Below are 18,221 nucleotides of genomic sequence, written 5' to 3'. Positions count from 1 at the left end.
TTTAATATATACGAACATTAAAGGAACTTAAATAAATGAACACAAATGAACGTTAACGAACATAAACGAACGTTAACGAACATATTTGAACGAACAAGATTATTGTTCATGTTTGTTCATTTAACTAAACGAACGAGAATTGTTGTTCATGTTTATTCATTTATTCAATAAACGAACTTTCCGACGAACAATTCGCTGAACGTTAGGTTTATTTACAACCTTAATTGCAAATGTTTTTTTGGTAGCAAATGCCAATACTGGCGGAACTAAATTTTTTTTGCAAGGGGCCAATAAAAAATAATATTTTTAAAATTTGTGATTTCATTAGACTCGTTTAGTAATAAAGCAACCACATTCTTATCAATGTATTAACAATAGAATCGTTTTCTAAACTTACATTATAAACTAGAAGGAATTACTTGCGCCGTTGGCGCCGGGTTAGATAGGTTTGCTTAAATTTGCATTTGTTACTGTAAGTCAAATACTTTCTTCAAATCATCCTCTTTCTCTTTCTGCAATTTAAGGAAAAATGTGGTTAGTACTGTGTGTGTTTGTTTTTAACAAAAAATCAATTTCAGCCAAATGAGGCACGGAAACACCAAGGATAAGATCTGAGGAATGTGACATGTATTAGAATTGTCAATTTTGTCAACAAAAACTAATTATTTTCCATAGGATTATGCCCAACTATTTGGTAGACCGAATCTCATGTTTCATATAATCCTAACACTAAACCCCCCACCAAAAACATATAGACCGATTTTACAACCCCATAAGATAACCGGGAATCGAAATGTCCATTGAAGAAATGCAAAAGAAAAAAAAAAAAAAAAGGAAAAACTGATCTCATAACAATTAGTGAAACCAAAAGACATCAAGTAATATATACAAATGGAATTACAAATAGACTCTTCATCACAAGATATTCCACCTCTTCAACCATAAGTTTTTTCAACCTAGCAATGATGTTGAGCGAAACAGGTGTGTCTTGAAATGGCAACTTCGACCAAACAAAATCAAATATAAACCTAAATCTAAAAAGTGAAACTCAAAAGTCTTTCTTTTGAAAAAAAAAAAGCACAAATATACAAACATCAAGTAGATAGAAAGAGTTGATAACATAAGATAAAAAAATTAAAAAAAAATAAAAAAACCAGCTTCAAAAGAAAACTCTATTATATCCTAACCACAAAAAAAAAAAAAAAAAATACTTATACCGTTAGATTGGCTCCTTCCATATTTGCTCCCTCCAAATTTGCATTTGTAAGATCAGCCGTTTGCAGATGTGCACAGCACAGGTCTCCACCGCAGAAGCAACAATCTACTAAGCAAGCATCTGAAAATAAAATTAATAGAACTTATATTTCAAATCAATAAAAGAACAAATTAATTCACCTCCTTTGAATTATTCGCCAAGTATTACATACATTTGAGAATTAACCAATAAATAAATTAGAGAGAGAATTTTGCCTTGTAAATTTACACTCTGAAGATTAGCACCTGCCAACAAAGTGCCACGTAGATTTGGCCCTGTGAACTCACATCTTCCCTAGGCAAGACAAAATCAGTTGAGTTGAGTTGACTATGGAAGACGGGTTTGATTATTGGACTGATAAAAGATAGCCATATAAAAAAGAGAAAGAACATTGTTTACATATATAATTTTGTACATAAAAGAAAAAAGTAATAATAGTTTTGATGAATCTTACTCACGCAATGTTGCATTGTGAAAAACTCTATTTTCAGCATCAACATCCTGGAATCAAACATAGAAAGAATATGAATATTATGAAAACTCTATAGATAGACGTCATTAGCATCCAGCCAATTTATCCATACATCAGTTAATGGGAAAAAAACCGAACTCACATATATAAATCACCCAAATTTTTGCACAATGAAGATTAGCACAAGAGAAGAAAACATATTTCAGACAAGCATAACCTGAAGTCCACATGTATTTGATCATACCAGTTTGGAAAAATCGAGGCTAGAGGGATTTACTCCTCTTAACCTAAGTTTTTCAGATTGTACACATTTGATGATATCAGTACGTGTTAATTCAGTATCCATTTCTTCGTCCTCCTTTCTATTATTAAAAACCTCAGTTATCCCATCTACTAATCCCTACAACCAGTCAAATTTGAAAAGGGGGGGTTGAAAAGCAAAATGAACTTGTCGACTTTCTTCCCAGTTCCCCCATTATCATTAAATGTGTACACATTTGATGATATCAGTACGTGTTAATTCGGTATCCATTTCTTCGTCCTCCTTTCTATTATTAAAAACCTCAGTTATCCCATCTACTAATCCCTACAACCAGTCAAATTTGAAAAGGGGGAGTTGAAAGGCAAAATGAACTTGATCATACCAGTTTGGAAAAATCGAGGCTAGAGGGATTTACTCCTCTTAACCTAAGTTTTTCAAATTGTACACATTTGATGATATCAGTACGTGTTAATTCAGTATCCATTTCTTCATCCTCCTTTCTATTATTAAAAACCTCAGTTATCCCATCTACTAATCCCTACAACCAGTCAAATTTGAAAAGGGGGAGTGAAAAATTCTATTTTCAGCATCAACATCCTGGAATCAAACATAGAAAGAATATGAATATTATGAAAACTCTATAGATAGACGTCATTAGCATCCAACCAATTTATCCATACATCAGTTAATGGGAAAAAAAAAACCTAACTCGCATATATAGATCACCCAAATTTTTGCACAATGAAGATTAGCACAAGAGAAGAAAACATATTTCAGACAAGCATAACCAAAAGTCCACATGTATTTGATCATACCAGTTTGGAAAAATCGAGGCTAGAGGGATTTACTCCTCTTAACCTAAGTTTTTCAGATTGTACACATTGATGATAATTCAGTATCCATTTCTTCGTCCTCCTTTCTATTATTAAAAACCTCAGTTATCCCATCTACTAATCCCTACAACCAGTCAAATTTGAAAAGTGGGAGTTGAAAGGCAAAATGAACTTGTCGACTTTCTTCCCAGTTCCCCCATTATCACAACTATATTCGTCAGTTTTTTGCAAGCATAATGAACACCGACTTCCCTGCGTTGACAAAGAGAGATTCAAGAGACATAAGGAAGCATATGAAACATTATTAGAAAACATAAATCGAATGGGAAAAAATGAGAATGGAAGGAGAGAAAAAGCTTTATGATGTATATACATTAGGTCGGTTTACAGAAAGGCGACAAATGAGTAGGGAGAAAGCATATATGTTTTCAATTTAGCACTTAACTACCTGATACAAACATAGAAAACGACAACATTAAACATCTACATCATCTCCACTCCTTTCTAGTGTTTTTTCTTAGTGATACAATCACAAAAACCTGGCTTAAAGTTGTTCTATATCATCTATCCCTATTTTGTTCCATCTATTTATCTGCAAAAACAAAGAAACCAAAGAAGTGAACCAATGAACCCTAAAAACCCAAATACAATAATCGGAAAACAAAATACATAAGCAAACCTGAAGGGAAAAGTCGATTGAATCTAATTTTTTTATTACGGTTGATGATTGTTGTTGAGATTAAAACCCTAATTGAGATTTGATGAACAAGATGCAGAAAATAAGAACAAACACAAATATGAAGATTATGTCGAATGATCACTCGATTTATTGAACTGTGAGGAATAAATTACACTTAAGAAATAAGAATCTAACTCTACAAGAAACCTCACAACGTGGCGGCTACATTTTGCCTCACTCTCTTAACCCTAATTGTTAATAATACATGACTATTTATAGGGAAAAGACAAGTCTTGGGCTTTTAACCTAGAATTCGTCACAGGGGCCCATTGCCATCATCCATGGAGTGCTTTGAAACCCTACAATCTCCCCCTCAAAGTATGGAATGGATGACAATGCTTTAACTTCCAAAAGCAGCATCTAGCAACTAAAAAGATCTGCAACGAGGAATATATGAAGCAATCCACGAATCTTGATTCTTCAATAATCTTCAAACACGGGCTCTAGGATATATTAATCAGGCACTGAAGTAATGTCATTAAACTTCATTTTCGAATGTAATCCCAAAGAATCTTCATGAAAACCAAACCCACCATAAAAACCCATTTCAGAACAAAGAAACCGAATCACTTCTTGTCTTTGAAGAGCTCCCCCTCCAAGTCACAATGATCTTCAAATAAGCTAATGATATAATCCATCAAAAAATATCATGTAACAACCCAAACTTTATGATTCGTAACGCCACTTGATGGAGAAAATACAAGAAGTCGGAGATATAACAAGTCCTTAGCAGAGCTCGATAAAGAACTTTCGCTGTAAAGGATACTTCTCTGTAAAAGCTTTAGTAGAGCTCGATGAAGAACTTCCGCTGTAAAAGCTACCTTCATAATTCTACCACAAACTTTATCAAAAATCTTCAACTTTGAAAAGTCACAAATCCAATTTCGAATGGCCATACCAAATTCTCCCCCGATTTATAATCAAAAACATGATTATAAAGCCTTCAAATGGTCATGAGAATGATCTTGAATGGATAAAAATTTACTAAGCTCCCCCGCGACAAAAAGATATACACAATGAAGTATAAAATCCGAAAAAATCGTGAAAATTTGACATTATCACGAAAAACGACTTTCCAAACCGCCAAGACTTGATGGAATCATTATTTTGCTGTTCATCAAAAAATATGAGCGTTGAAAAATCCAAAACTGTTCACCAGCCCTTAAAATTGTAAACTTTCTCGAAAATGGGCTGAAATTATCACTTTCCAGAAACTCAGGGGCTGAAATTGTAATCATGCACCAATAAACCCCTTTATTTGCAACAAAATCTGGAATTGGTCCAAAACCGCCAAAGCATGAAAAGTGTAGGGGCCAGATCGTCAAGTTCTTGAAGTTGCAGGGACCAAGTGTGAAAGTTTGAGTTATCTTCATCATTTGAAACCTGATAAAACGATGCGACTGGAATGGTGATTTTAAACCAATGGTCACAGACGAACCTACAAATATGACTCCAATTAGTTTCATCTACTTTCGTTCCGAGCACAAGCGACTGAATCTAACTTCGTTCCAAGATCGTCAATTATACACCCGAAGCGAAGCCAACCGAGCGTTCGGTTCCATACGTTTCCATTTGAGACATTCGCTTCCAGGTCCGTTCCAAGCTTCATCAGGCGAATCACCTTTCGCTTTCGATCCTTCCTTCTTTCTTCCAAGTGCTTTCGTTCCAAGAGTAGCCAACCGAACTTAAGTTTGTTCCAGGTACATCACGATGCGAACAAGGAGCGAACCCTTAGCCGAGCCGAACCACAAGTTCGCTTTCGGTCCTCCCCTCTTTCATTCCAATTACTTTCGTTCCAAGGGCTGACAAACGAACCCAATCGTAGGTTCGCTTCCGATCGCAGATAAGGATTTCACACCGATCTTGACTTTTCTGTTGACCAATGTCCGTCCCAATTGAGATTGATTCGTTTGCAGTTCATGAAACACCCATATGACAGTCAATTTCGTTCGTTTTTCGTTTCTAGCACAAATACGCGAACACTAAATCATTCCAGGTTTGTTCGTGGTTCACCTCCAATAGTCAATTTTGACTTTTTGCCTTGACTGGTGTTCTTCCAATTGAGTTCCAATTCCAATTTCATTCGTTCCCAGAGAGATTCGATTTCAATCGTTCGCAGGTGAGATTTTCAAACCAATTTTGACTTTCATTCGTTCGTTCTGATTGTATCAAGCCCCTATCAATATACCTACTTAGCAATGCGAACAAGGCATCAATACAGTTCTGAATGTAATCCAGTTTCAAATCAGCCTTTCGTTCCAGTTAGCAATCAGTCTTGAAATAGAACTTGATTCTGAAATACAAACTCAAGGCTATCGATATTCTCCAATAACCATTGATTTTGATTCATAATATGATTTCAAAAGATCCTACCCATTCATACGGACCCTAATAAACACAAAGTTGATTTTCTCAAATAGATTTCCAGATCAAACAAGCTATTTTCAATCAAATCCAACACCATGTTCCTCTGTTCTTCACCGGTTCTCAAAACAAAATTGTTATAATCGATTCATCATACTTAACATTGTTACAAAAACTCGAGAACAAAATCGATTAGGTCAAACACAATCGATTTGAAGACCAAAAATCAAGAGCAAGACCAAAATCAAATAGAAATCAAGAATTGTAAGATACACCAGAACATAAGAGTGTTCAATCGCCATGAAGATAATAAAAAAAAAACCTTTTGGTTTGCGAGATTCTGTGACTTCAATCGGCAATATAGGAGCAATGAACAACAGTGAACGAAATATGTGGGCTATTTGAGTGAAACAAATGAATAGTAAACAACGATGATGGGCTTGTGACTAATACGTAATAGGATGAACACAGAAAAAAATTGGGCTAAATCGATCGAATAGATCCAGATTATGAGTAGATGAACAATGAACAACATAAATCTCCATGAACAGTAGATCGGACAATAATCTTGATTCCATGCAGCCAAAACACCAATAATCTTCAATAACTTGTGCAGAAAATCATCAAATCAAGAACTAATACTTCAAAAATAAATAGATTTTCAAAGACCCGCTCTGATACCACTTGTTGAGATTAAAACCCTAATTGAGATTTGATGAACAAGATGCGGAAAATAAAAACAAACACAAATATGAAGATTATGTCGAATGATCACTCGATTTATTAAACTGTGAGGAATAAATTACACTTAAGAAATAAGAATCTAACTCTACAAGAAACCTCACAACGTGGCGGCTACATTTTGCCTCACTCTCTTAACCCTAATTGTTAATAATACATGACTATTTATAGGGAAAAGACAAGTCTTGGGCTTTTAACCTAGAATTCGTCACAGGGGCCCATTGCCATCATCCATGGAGTGCTTTGAAACCCTACAATCTCCCCCTCAAAGTATGGAATGGATGACAATGCTTTAACTTCCAAAAGCAGCATCTAGCAACTAAAAAGATCTGTAACGAGGAATATATGAAGCAATTCACGAATCTTGATTCTTCAATAGTCTTCAAACACGGGCTCTAGGATATATTAATCAGGCACTGAAGTAATGTCTTTAAACTTCATTTTCGAATGTAATCCCAAAGAATCTTCATGAAAACCAAACCCTCCATAAAAACCCATTTTAGAACAAAGAAACCGAATCACTTCTTGTCTTTGAAGAGCTCCCCCTCCAAGTCACAATGATCTTCAAATAAGCTAATGATATAAGCCATCAAAAAATATCATGTAACAACCCAAACTTTATGATTCGTAACACCATTTGATCGAGAAAATACAAGAAGTCGGAGATATAACAAGTCCTTAGCAGAGCTCGATAAAGAACTTCCACTGTAAAGGATACTTCTCTGTAAAAGCTTTAGCAGAGCTCGATGAAGAACTTCCGCTGTAAAAGCTACCTTCATAATTCTACCACAAACTTTATCAAAAATCTTCAACTTTGAAAAGTCACAAATCCAATTTCGAATGGCCATACCAAATTCTCCCCCGATTTATAATCAAAAACATGATTATAAAGCCTTCAAATGGTCATGAGAATGATCTTGAATTGATAAAAATTTACTAAGCTCCCCGCGACAAAAAGATATACACAATGAAGTATAAAATCCGAAAAAATGTTGAAAATTTGACGTGATCACGAAAAACGACTTTCCGAACCGCCAAGACTTGATGGAATCATTATTTTGCTGTTCATCAAAAAATATGAGCGTTGAAAAATCCAAAACTGTTCACCAGCCCTTAAAATTGTAAACTTTCTCGAAAATGGGTTGAAATTATCACTTTCCAGAAACTCAGGGGCTGAAATTGTAATCATGCACCAATAAACCCCTTCATTTGCAACAAAATCTGGAATTGGTCCAAAACCGCCAAAGCATGAAAAGTGTAGGGGCCAGATTGTGACATCCCTAAAATCACAGCCAGAAAAGACCGATTTTGTTTATCCTTATAAAAATCAGAGTACTTTATTTTATAAAAATGTTGCGGAATTTGTTCCCAGAAAAACATGGTAAATACGTTATTAAAACATTTTCGAAGAAACGTATTTATTTCATTTTAAAATGTTTGGGACGTCATCGTTAATACAGAAACATAAGCATAAACAGAACTTACAATTATTTACACTAGTGATCTACATCTCTTTAAATCTCTCAGTGTAATGTCACTTCATATCAACACTTGTGATATAAATAAACTGAGTGGGTTAGGTTGGGAAACCTGGTGAGTACATAGGGTTTTCAACCCACAATAATATAATTATTATGTTTAAACAATCAAACAATCAACCCAATTACCCATCCCCATTATCTTCTTTATTCTTAAGGATCTACCCTAAGAATCAGCTATTTCTCATTCATTCATTCCTAAGGATCATCCTAAGGAAACAACATGAAGTCCATTGTTGCCAATGACACATTGGTCAAGCGCAGCTGCTAATATTGTCACTTAGGCTCAGCTGCCAGAATTAGGACATTTTCTATGAGGCGCTTCTGCCGGTATTGACCTTTAAACACTACTGTCATGGTCATAAGGCTCCCTATTAGGCACAGCTGCTGATACTATCCTTAGAGCGCAGCTGCTAGGATGTTTACCGTAGATCTAAATCATCTACGGGTTGTGGCGCAGCTGCCAGTGCTCATCTATAGGGTACTAGGTCCACTGCTGCCAATGTATACCTATAGGGCACTAGGTCCATGCTACTAATGTTCCTCTATATCAACTTTTATCGCTCATTATTCATCTACCCATGTTTTACCCAACATATTTTGTAGATATAAAATACTTTATACAGTTTACATCATTTAAAACATGTATAAAAATCTTTCATCAGCATATACAACAAGTATTCAGACAACATGCACACATAGCACGTAATTTATAATAAAATATTTCATATCTGTGTGTAAGATGAAAGGGACCATGCACTCACAACACGTAAATTATATAATAAATACTTCATATCTATGTGTAAGATGAAAGGGACCATGCACTCACAACACGTAAATTATATAATAAATACTTCATATCTATGTGTAAGATGAAAGGGACCATGCACTCACCTGAGAAGGTGGTGACTCGGTACTCGGACAACGCTTCGTTTACTTTAAAATAATTTCCTTCGACGAAACCTAGTATTATCACCAATAGATTTTAGTCTATTATTCGCCGAGACTAATTAATACTCTTGCTATTATTACTATTATATAAGCGTTAAAAAAATACTTATATAACCCATAATAATAGCCCAAGTATTTATTATATGTTCTTAATAACGTTAATATAATTAAATAAAAACTATATTAAAAATAGCGTAGCCGTAGCTCACTTACAACGGGTTTTATAGAAAACCAGGCTTTGCTTGGAGCAGCATTTCCGAGCCGAAAAGCTCTTCTTCTCGGAGCCGTCGAGCACTCCAGGGCTTCCGCCTCGTGCTAGGGAGGTTCCCTAGGCTTTTCGGGGGATTTCGGGGCTAGAGAGAGGTTCTAGAGAGAGAGTAAAGAGAATAAAGAATGGGAAAGGTGTGAAGAAAATGAGGGTGGGAGAGGTGGTATTTATAGGGTGAAAATAGCTGAACTTGGTGCCACATGTCACCATCTAGTGGCAAGACTTGGGGAGAAAGCAATGGCCAAGATTGTGCCACATCACCCATTTTCGCACAGCACACTTCCGACTTCTAAAATCCGTAACTTTCACATACGACCTCCGTTTTTGACGTTCTTTATATCCACGCGTAGGTAAAAATAATATCTACAACTTTCATTTTGACTCCGTCGGCTAATTCTCGACCGATCTTAAATTTAACAGTACGAGGCGTTTAGACTGTTAAATGACCGCGAAGAATTCGTAACTCCTTCATACCGATTCCGTTTTCGTCTGTCTTTTTACTGTTGAGTTCCTATTAATGAGATCTTGAACTCTCATTTAGGTCACGTAAGCCAAAAACCGCTCGAACTAGAATTCGAGTTTCGGGCCGTGCACTGCTAAGCTGAATCTTAGAAAAATCATAACTTCCTCATACGAAGTCAAATTTGGGTGTTCTTTTTATCGAAGCTCTTAGTTTAACATATTCTACGACTTTTGTTTAGATTTCTAAGGATAAATCTCGCTCTATCGTAAATTCACTATTTACGCTTCCCGGTGTCGTGCCGGTTTTGCCGTAAAACTTCGACGAGCCATAACTTCTTCGTTATAACGCAGATTTCGGCGTTCTTTATATGTACGGAAACCTTGTGACATATTCTACAAATTGGTTAAGATTATTTATTCTAAATAATCTTTTGTCAAAAAGTCATTTTCTACCCCTATTGTCTCTAAATTGACTAGCCCGGATCTGCGGGCGTTACACAGATCGTCAAGTTCTTGAAGTTGCAGGGACCAAGTGTGAAAGTTTGAGTTATCTTCATCATTTGAAACCTGATAAAATGATGCGACTGGAATGGTGATTTTAAACCAATGGTCACAGACGAACCTACAAATATGACTCCAATTAGTTTCATCTACTTTCGTTCCGAGCACAAGCGACTGAATCTAACTTCGTTCCAAGATCGTCAATTATACACCCGAAGCGAACCCAGCCGAGCGTTCGGTTCCATACGTTTCCATTTGAGACATTCACTTCCAGGTCCGTTCCAAGCTTCATCAGGCGAATCACCTTTCGCTTTCGGTCCTTCCTTCTTTCTTCCAAGTGCTTTCGTTCCAAGAGCAGCCAACCGAACTTAAGTTTGTTCCAGGTACATCACGATGCGAACAAGGAGCGAACCCTTAGCCGAGCCGAACCACAAGTTCGCTTTCGGTCCTCCCCTCTTTCGTTCCAAGGGCTGACAAACTAACCCAATCATAGGTTCGCTTCCGATCGCAGATAAGGATTTCACACCGATCTTGACTTTTATGTTGACCAATGTTCGTCCCAATTGAGATTGATTCGTTTGCAGTTCATGAAACACCCATATGACAGTCAATTTCGTTCGTTTTTCATTTCTAGAACAAATACGCGAACACTAAATCATTCCAGGTTTGTTCGTGGTTCACCTGCAATAGTCAATTTTGACTTTTTGCCTTGACTGGTGTTCTTCCAATTGAGTTCCTGTAACAACGCAAATTTTCAAATAAATTTTTCATTTAAAATAAAGTGATTTCATTCAACCAATAGTATTTATTCCATGTTTCATATCAAATACATATATAAAATCCCCAAGATCTCAAATAGCAGCAGTGTGTATCCATCATGCCGGCGCCTTCCCACGGTCCTCGCTAGTACCTGAAACACATACATAACAACTTGTAAGCATAAATGCTTAGTGAGTTCCCCAGTATACGACTTACACACATACGCCCTTCCAGGCCCTGACCTTCCGGTCCACAACACTTCGCCTTCCGGCCCGTAAAATAATCGCCTTCCGGACCATAACATATTGCCTTCCGGCTCGTAACATATCGCCTTCCGGCCCATAACGTATTGCCTTCCAGCCCGTAACATATCGCCTTCCGGCCCATAACGTATTGCCTTCCGGCCCATAAACATATACAGCACGTAATACATTTACTCTAACACATATAACACATGTATCATATATCATACCTGACTTTTCTGTCACATAACATATTGCCTTCCGGCCCATAAACACACATAGCATGCATAGCAACTACCTTTCTATTTATAGCATAAATAACACATATCATATCCGACCTTCCGGTCTCACAGTCAAACCCTTCCGGGTGTAGTATAGTGAAAAGACTAACCTCGTGGTAATGAAAACTATCAACTCTTGAAATCACTCGCACTCGATCCGCCGATCTGCAGACTCCCTATAATACCATATACCCTTATTAATACTCTTATCATTCAAGACAACTGACCCTAAGAAATTATATGCAGGTCAACTCTGGTCAACGGTCAACTGGACCGGACTCGTCGAGTGCGAAGGTGACTCGACGAGTCGAGACGTCCTCTCCAACTTTCCCTGATGTTCCCTTTCTACTCGTCGAGTATCCCCCTTGACTCGACGAGATCCACGTGGAAGAATCGCGGGGCCACCCCGACTCCACTCGTCGAGTCTGAAGAACAACTCGGCGAGTCCCAGTGAATCTTCAAGCTACTCGCCGAGTCTGTTCATTGGACTCGGCGAGTCCATGCCATGCAGTCGATCAACTGCTTCCTGAAATACGTATGGTCCCGAAATACACAATCATGGGACTTTCTGGACCTCTAAACATCCTATTACTGGGGTATAAACGTTTGGGTAACAACATAATAATCCATCTAATCACCAAATGGGTTTCATAAACCCTAAATCCGTGTACACATCAAAATAACAGGAATGATCCGAAGTATTACCTGAAAAACGTACTCTCTGTGTCCCCAAACCTCAGAACTCGATCCCCTTGATCTTCCTTTGGCCAAAACCCTTCCTCTTCTTGCCTAACAAATTCTTCAAGGTTCCAATAGCCTTCACTCCTGCTCTAGATGTCCACAGACGCTTAGGTTCTTCTCAATCGGCCAAAAGACGGACAATGACGGCCTAAAAGGCGTTATATACGATCCAAAACCAAACGGCTAGGGTTTCTGCTGAACAGCGTTGACTCGCCGAGTCCATATCTGGACTCGTCGAGTCCAGTCGCGAACCCGCGACCAAGTCTGTGGTCCTACTCGGCGAGTCTGGCTCCAACTCGCCGAGTCTCTTCCAAAAATGCCCCAAAAATAGTTTTAAAGCAATACCTGAAATTCCGGGCTGTTACAACTCTCCCCCACTAGAACTAGACTTCGCCCTCGAAGTCTCACTCTGCGAATAACTCCGGATGTTGCTCCCGCATCTCACGCTCCGGCTCCCAAGTCATCTCCGATCCTTTCCGATGTTGCCACTGAACCAACACCAGAGGTACTTCCTTGTTCCGCAGAACCTTGATCTTCCGATCCCTGATAGCTATCGGTCTCTCGGCGTAATTCAGGCTCGCATCCACCTGAATATCCTCTAACGGAACCACTGCCGATTCATCGGCTATACACTTCCTCAACTGTGATACGTGAAAGGTATTGTGAATCTGTCCCAACTCTGCTGGCAACTCCAACCGATAAGCTACCCGACCTACCCTTGCAATTACACGAAATGGACCTATGAACCGGGGCCCCAATTTGCCCCTCTTTCTGAACCGGATCACTCCCTTCCAAGGAGAAACCTTCAGGAGAACAAAGTCGCCAACCTGGAATTCCAGCTCGGACCGGCGTCTGTCCGCATAACTCTTCTGTCGGCTCTGGGCGGTCAATAACCTCTGCTTAACCTGCTGAATCTGCTTTGTCGTCTGGAGTACGATCTCTGTACTGCCCATCACTCTCTGTCCCACCTCTCCCCAGCAAATGGGAGTCCGACACCTCCTACCATACAACAACTCAAAAGGTGGAATACCAATGCTCGAATGATGGCTGTTGTTGTAGGAAAACTCAGCCAAAGGCAAATGCGCATCCCAGCTACCCGCGAAGTCTAACACACACGCTCTAAGAATGTCTTCCAATGTCTGAATCGTCCGTTCGCTCTGACCGTCTGTCTGGGGATGGTATGCGGTACTAAAATGCAGTTTAGTACCCAGCTCCTCATGGAATTTCTTCCAGAACCTGGAAGTGAAGCGTACATCACGGTCTGAAACAATCGAGATCGGCACTCCATGCCGAGATACTACCTCTCTCACGTATAACTCCGCCAACTTCTCCGCTGATGAACTCTCGCTAATGGCAAAGAAGTGTGCACTCTTCGTCAATCTATCCACAATCACCCAAATTGCATCGACTCCCCTGGCAGTTCTCGGCAATTTGGTGATGAAATCCATAGTAATCTGTTCCCACTTCCACTCAGGAATCTCCAAGGGCTGCAACTTACCATGCGGTCTCTGGTGCTCGGCCTTAACCCTACGGCAGGTCAAACACCTCTCAACGAACCATGCGACGTCTCTCTTCATACAAGGCCACCAATATTCATTCCTCAAGTCCAAATACATCTTCGTAGCACCGGGATGGATCGAGAATTTCGATCTATGAGCCTCCTCCATCAAAGTAGCACGCGTACCGCCCACGAATGGTACCCAAATCCGACCCTGAAACGTCAGAAGTCCTCGTCCATCCTTAACGAACTCTGAAATTAACCCAACGACCCGCTCTTTCTTCTGCATCTCGGATCTCACAACCTCGGCCTGTGCCCCACGAATAGCATCTAATACTGGAGACATCACCGTCAGTCTCAGACATACGTCTCGCAATGGAGTGCTCTCCACCCTACGACTCAATGCATCGGCTACCACGTTAGCCTTGCCTGGGTGGTATAGGATCTCACAGTCATAATCCTTAACCACGTCCAACCATCTCCTCTGACGCATATTTAGGTTGGGTTGATCCATCAAATACTTCAAACTTTTATGGTCCGTGTATATAGTACAACGAACCCCGTACAGGTAGTGACACCAAATCTTGAGAGAGAACACTACTGCCCCCAACTCTAAGTCATGCGTGGGATATCTCGCCTCGTGAGGCTTTAATTGCCTCGATGCATAAGCTATCACATGGCCTCTCTGCATCAACACTGCACCCAGTCCCGAAATCGATGCGTCGCAATATACGACAAAATCCTCCATCCCCTCCGGGAGGGCTAATACCGGGGCTTCGCACAGTCTCTGACGTAGTGTCTCGAAGGAAGTCTGTTGCTCGGGTCCCCATGAGAATGTAACACCCTTCCGGGTCAATCTGGTGAGCGGTACCGCGATCTTGGAGAAGTCCCTAATAAACCTCCGATAGTACCCCGCCAACCCAAGGAAACTCTTGATCTCGGAAGGTGACTTCGGTGCCTCCCAACTCATCACTGCTTCCACCTTAGCCGGATCGACCAATATCCCTGCCTGATTAACAACATGTCCAAGAAATTGGACCTCCCGCAACCAGAAGTCACATTTGGAGAATTTTGCATATAGCTTCTCCGACCTCAATACCTCAAGGACCTCCCTCAAATTTCCCTCATGCTGCTCTCTAGTTCGCGAATACACTAGGATGTCGTCGATAAATACAATCACAGACCGATCCAGCATCGGCCTGCATACCCTGTTCATGAGGTCCATGAACACTGCCGGGGCATTGGTGAGCCCGAAAGGCATCACCACGAACTCGTAATCCCCATACCGCGTCCTGAATGCTGTCTTCTGGACGTCCTCATCCCGCACTCTTACCTGATGGTACCCTGATCTCAAATCGATCTTGGAAAACCAAGATGCCCCTTGCAACTGATCGAATAGATCATCGATCCTAGGTAACGGATAGCGGTTCTTGACCGTCACCTTGTTCAACTCCCGGTAATCAATGCACATCCGGTGTGAACCATCCTTCTTCTTGATGAACAGAATCGGTGCTCCCCACGGCGAGCTACTCGGCCGAATAAATCCCTTCCCCAGCAACTCCTGGAGTTGCGAGGACAACTCTTGCATCTCTGGAGGTGCAAGACAATAAGGCACCTTCGCAATAGGCGCAACCCCCGGAATCAGATCGATACCAAACTCTACTTGCCTCGCAGGAGGTACTCCCGGCAACTCCTCAAGAAAAACATCTGGAAACTCGCGCACCACTGGAACCTCCTCCACTGTCCTCGGTCTCTTGGAAGCCTCCCGCGTATCCATCACATACGCCACAAAACCTCTACATCCCTGCTGTAGCCATTGCCTCGCCCTAGCGGCCGAACAAAAGCTGATCCCGAACGGGTACCCTCGCCGTATACCGTAAGAACTCCCCCACTAGGGTCTCGTATAGTCACCAGCTGGCGCTCACAGTCGATGACAGCGCTGAATCGGCTCAACCAGTCCATGCCCACGATGACACAGACATCCCCCATCGCAATAGGAATTAGGTCAATCGGAAACGCAACCCCGAAAATCTCTAGTACGCATCCCCGAAGAACCTCCATGGTACAAACCACCCTCTCGGCCGCTATAGAAACGCTCAGAGGCTGACTTAACGGCTCACGACTAATGCTGATATGCTGACTAAAAGCTAAAGATACAAAGGATCTACTCGCACCCGAATCAAATAACACTAGAGCAGGCATAGAGTTCACAAGAAAAGTACCTACACATACATTAACATAAGCATAACATTTCGACTTTAAAGTAAATACGTGAATTACAGCATACCTGCCACAACATCGGGCGCAGCGCGGACCTCCTCCGCAGTCAGCTGAAAGGCTCTCCCACGAGCCCTCGGGGCCTCGACCTTCGCCGGTCGGGTTTCAGTAGTCCTGGTAGTAGGTGTAGATCCCTGACGAAGCTGCGGGCACTTGGCCTTCCGATGGCCTGTCTGGTTGCAGTGAAAGCAAACCATGAACCCCTTAGGACAATCCCTGGCAATGTGTCCTTCCTTGCCACACTTGTAGCAACCACCAGCTCGACACGCCCCCTCATGACCCTTGCCGCACTTTCCACAAATGCGGCCCTTCGGACCTCCCATCCTCGAATCAGCGGACTTGATCCGCTTGGCTGCCGGCTGAGACTGAGCCGGTCGTCGGTCCACCTGCCGAGACTCGGCCTCCTCCCTGGCCTGAGTCTCCAACTCGATCTCGCGCTTCCTGGCGTTCGCCTGAAGCTCAGTGAAAGTACGATAGGTGGAGTTTGACACAAACTCCCGGATATCCCTCCTCAAAACGCCTAAATACCGGCTCATCCGTGACTGCTCTGTAGACACCAGCTCTGGGCAGAACATCGCCCTCTCGTGAAACTTCCGTGTGACCACCGCAACGGAATCAGTACCCTGCTTAAGGGTCAAGAACTCCTGAATCAATTGTTCCCTCTCCACTGGGGGAACGTACTCGTCCCTGAACATCTCAGTAAACCTCTCCCATGTCACCGCTGTAATCTCCGCCAGAGTGAAGTTCGCCGTCACGAACTTCCGCCAATCCTTCGCTCCCAGACGGAGCTGGTTCAAGGCGAACCGTACCCTCAGGTGCTCCGGGCATGAGCAAGTGTAGAAGCACCCCTCAATGTCGGCGATCCACCTCATCGCAGCAATCGGATCCTGCGTCCCATCGAACTCAGGGGGTTTCGTGTTGCTGAATTCCCGGAACAGCAACGAATCGCCCCCTTGCGGCCTGGCAGCGGCCATAGCTGCGGTAGCGGCAGCGGCCACAGCTGCGGTAGCGGCAGCGGCTGCAGCCTCAGTCAGTGCGGCGTACCGCTCCTCAAACGTCTCCATCAGTGTGGTCTTAATAGACCCAAACATCTCCGGGATCTCAGCCCGGATCGCTGCAGCTACCTCCTCCTGAATCATCTGACGAATATCCTCGTCGCTCACACTGCTCGAACTCGCCCCATGACGTGTGGTAACCATGATGTCTCTGAAATACAACATAAGCTTATCAGAGACTCCATCAAGTACAATTGTACTCGATAACGCAACCCTACTCAGTCTCCGATATCCAGGGATTCTTACTTGGGTCTTCCACCAACCCGGTGTCTTCGGTAGTACGGGCCCAATACTACCGACCACACCATGTCAGTATTCGTCCCAAATCTTCCTCCCCAAACCACGAATAGTGAGTACTCTACCTCTAGTATGCACTATCTACCTGCACGCTATCGAATATCTCATATAAGCAAACTCCCTAGACTAAGGCATCACAAAACAGGCCATTCTAGTCCTATCATGAATACCTAGTCTTCTAGCATGCATAACAATTCATAATTCAGTGCATAACATAACATTGTAAGGTATTCTGGGGATCTTTACCGTTCGGGCGCTGGCTGATCGTACACACTGCTCCGTTCTTGTTTACCACTTTACCATTTATAAAAATTTATGTCTTTATTATTTTTAAAAGATTTTTCCTCAAATCCTCGGTTTGAGTTCAGTTACACCCGAAGGTACACCCGAATCCCTCAAACCAAGGCTCTGATACCAATTGTAACAACGCAAATTTTCAAATAAATTTTTCATTTAAAATAAAGTGATTTCATTCAACCAATAGTATTTATTCCATGTTTCATATCAAATACATATATAAAATCCCCAAGATCTCAAATAGCAGCAGTGTGTATGCATCATGCCGGCGCCTTCCCACGGTCCACGCTAGTACCTGAAACACATACATAACAACTTGTAAGGATAAATGCTTAGTGAGTTCCCCAGTATACGACTTACACACATACGCCCTTCCAGGCCCTGACCT

At 41.4% G+C, this 18,221-nt stretch overlaps 1 pseudogene; it reads right to left on the bottom strand.

The window, feature by feature from the left end:
• Positions 1–467: 467 nt before the first annotated feature.
• Positions 468–18,221, bottom strand: part of LOC145002699 (uncharacterized) — a 34,071-nt pseudogene continuing 16,317 nt past the window's right edge.

Source organism: Lactuca saligna, chromosome 6 (genome assembly GCF_052625555.1).
Source record: "Lactuca saligna cultivar CGN05327 chromosome 6, ASM5262555v1, whole genome shotgun sequence".
Classification (NCBI taxonomy): domain Eukaryota; kingdom Viridiplantae; phylum Streptophyta; class Magnoliopsida; order Asterales; family Asteraceae; genus Lactuca; species Lactuca saligna.
Note: the sequence above shows the minus strand (reverse complement) of the source record. Positions and strands in the feature narration are given on the sequence as shown.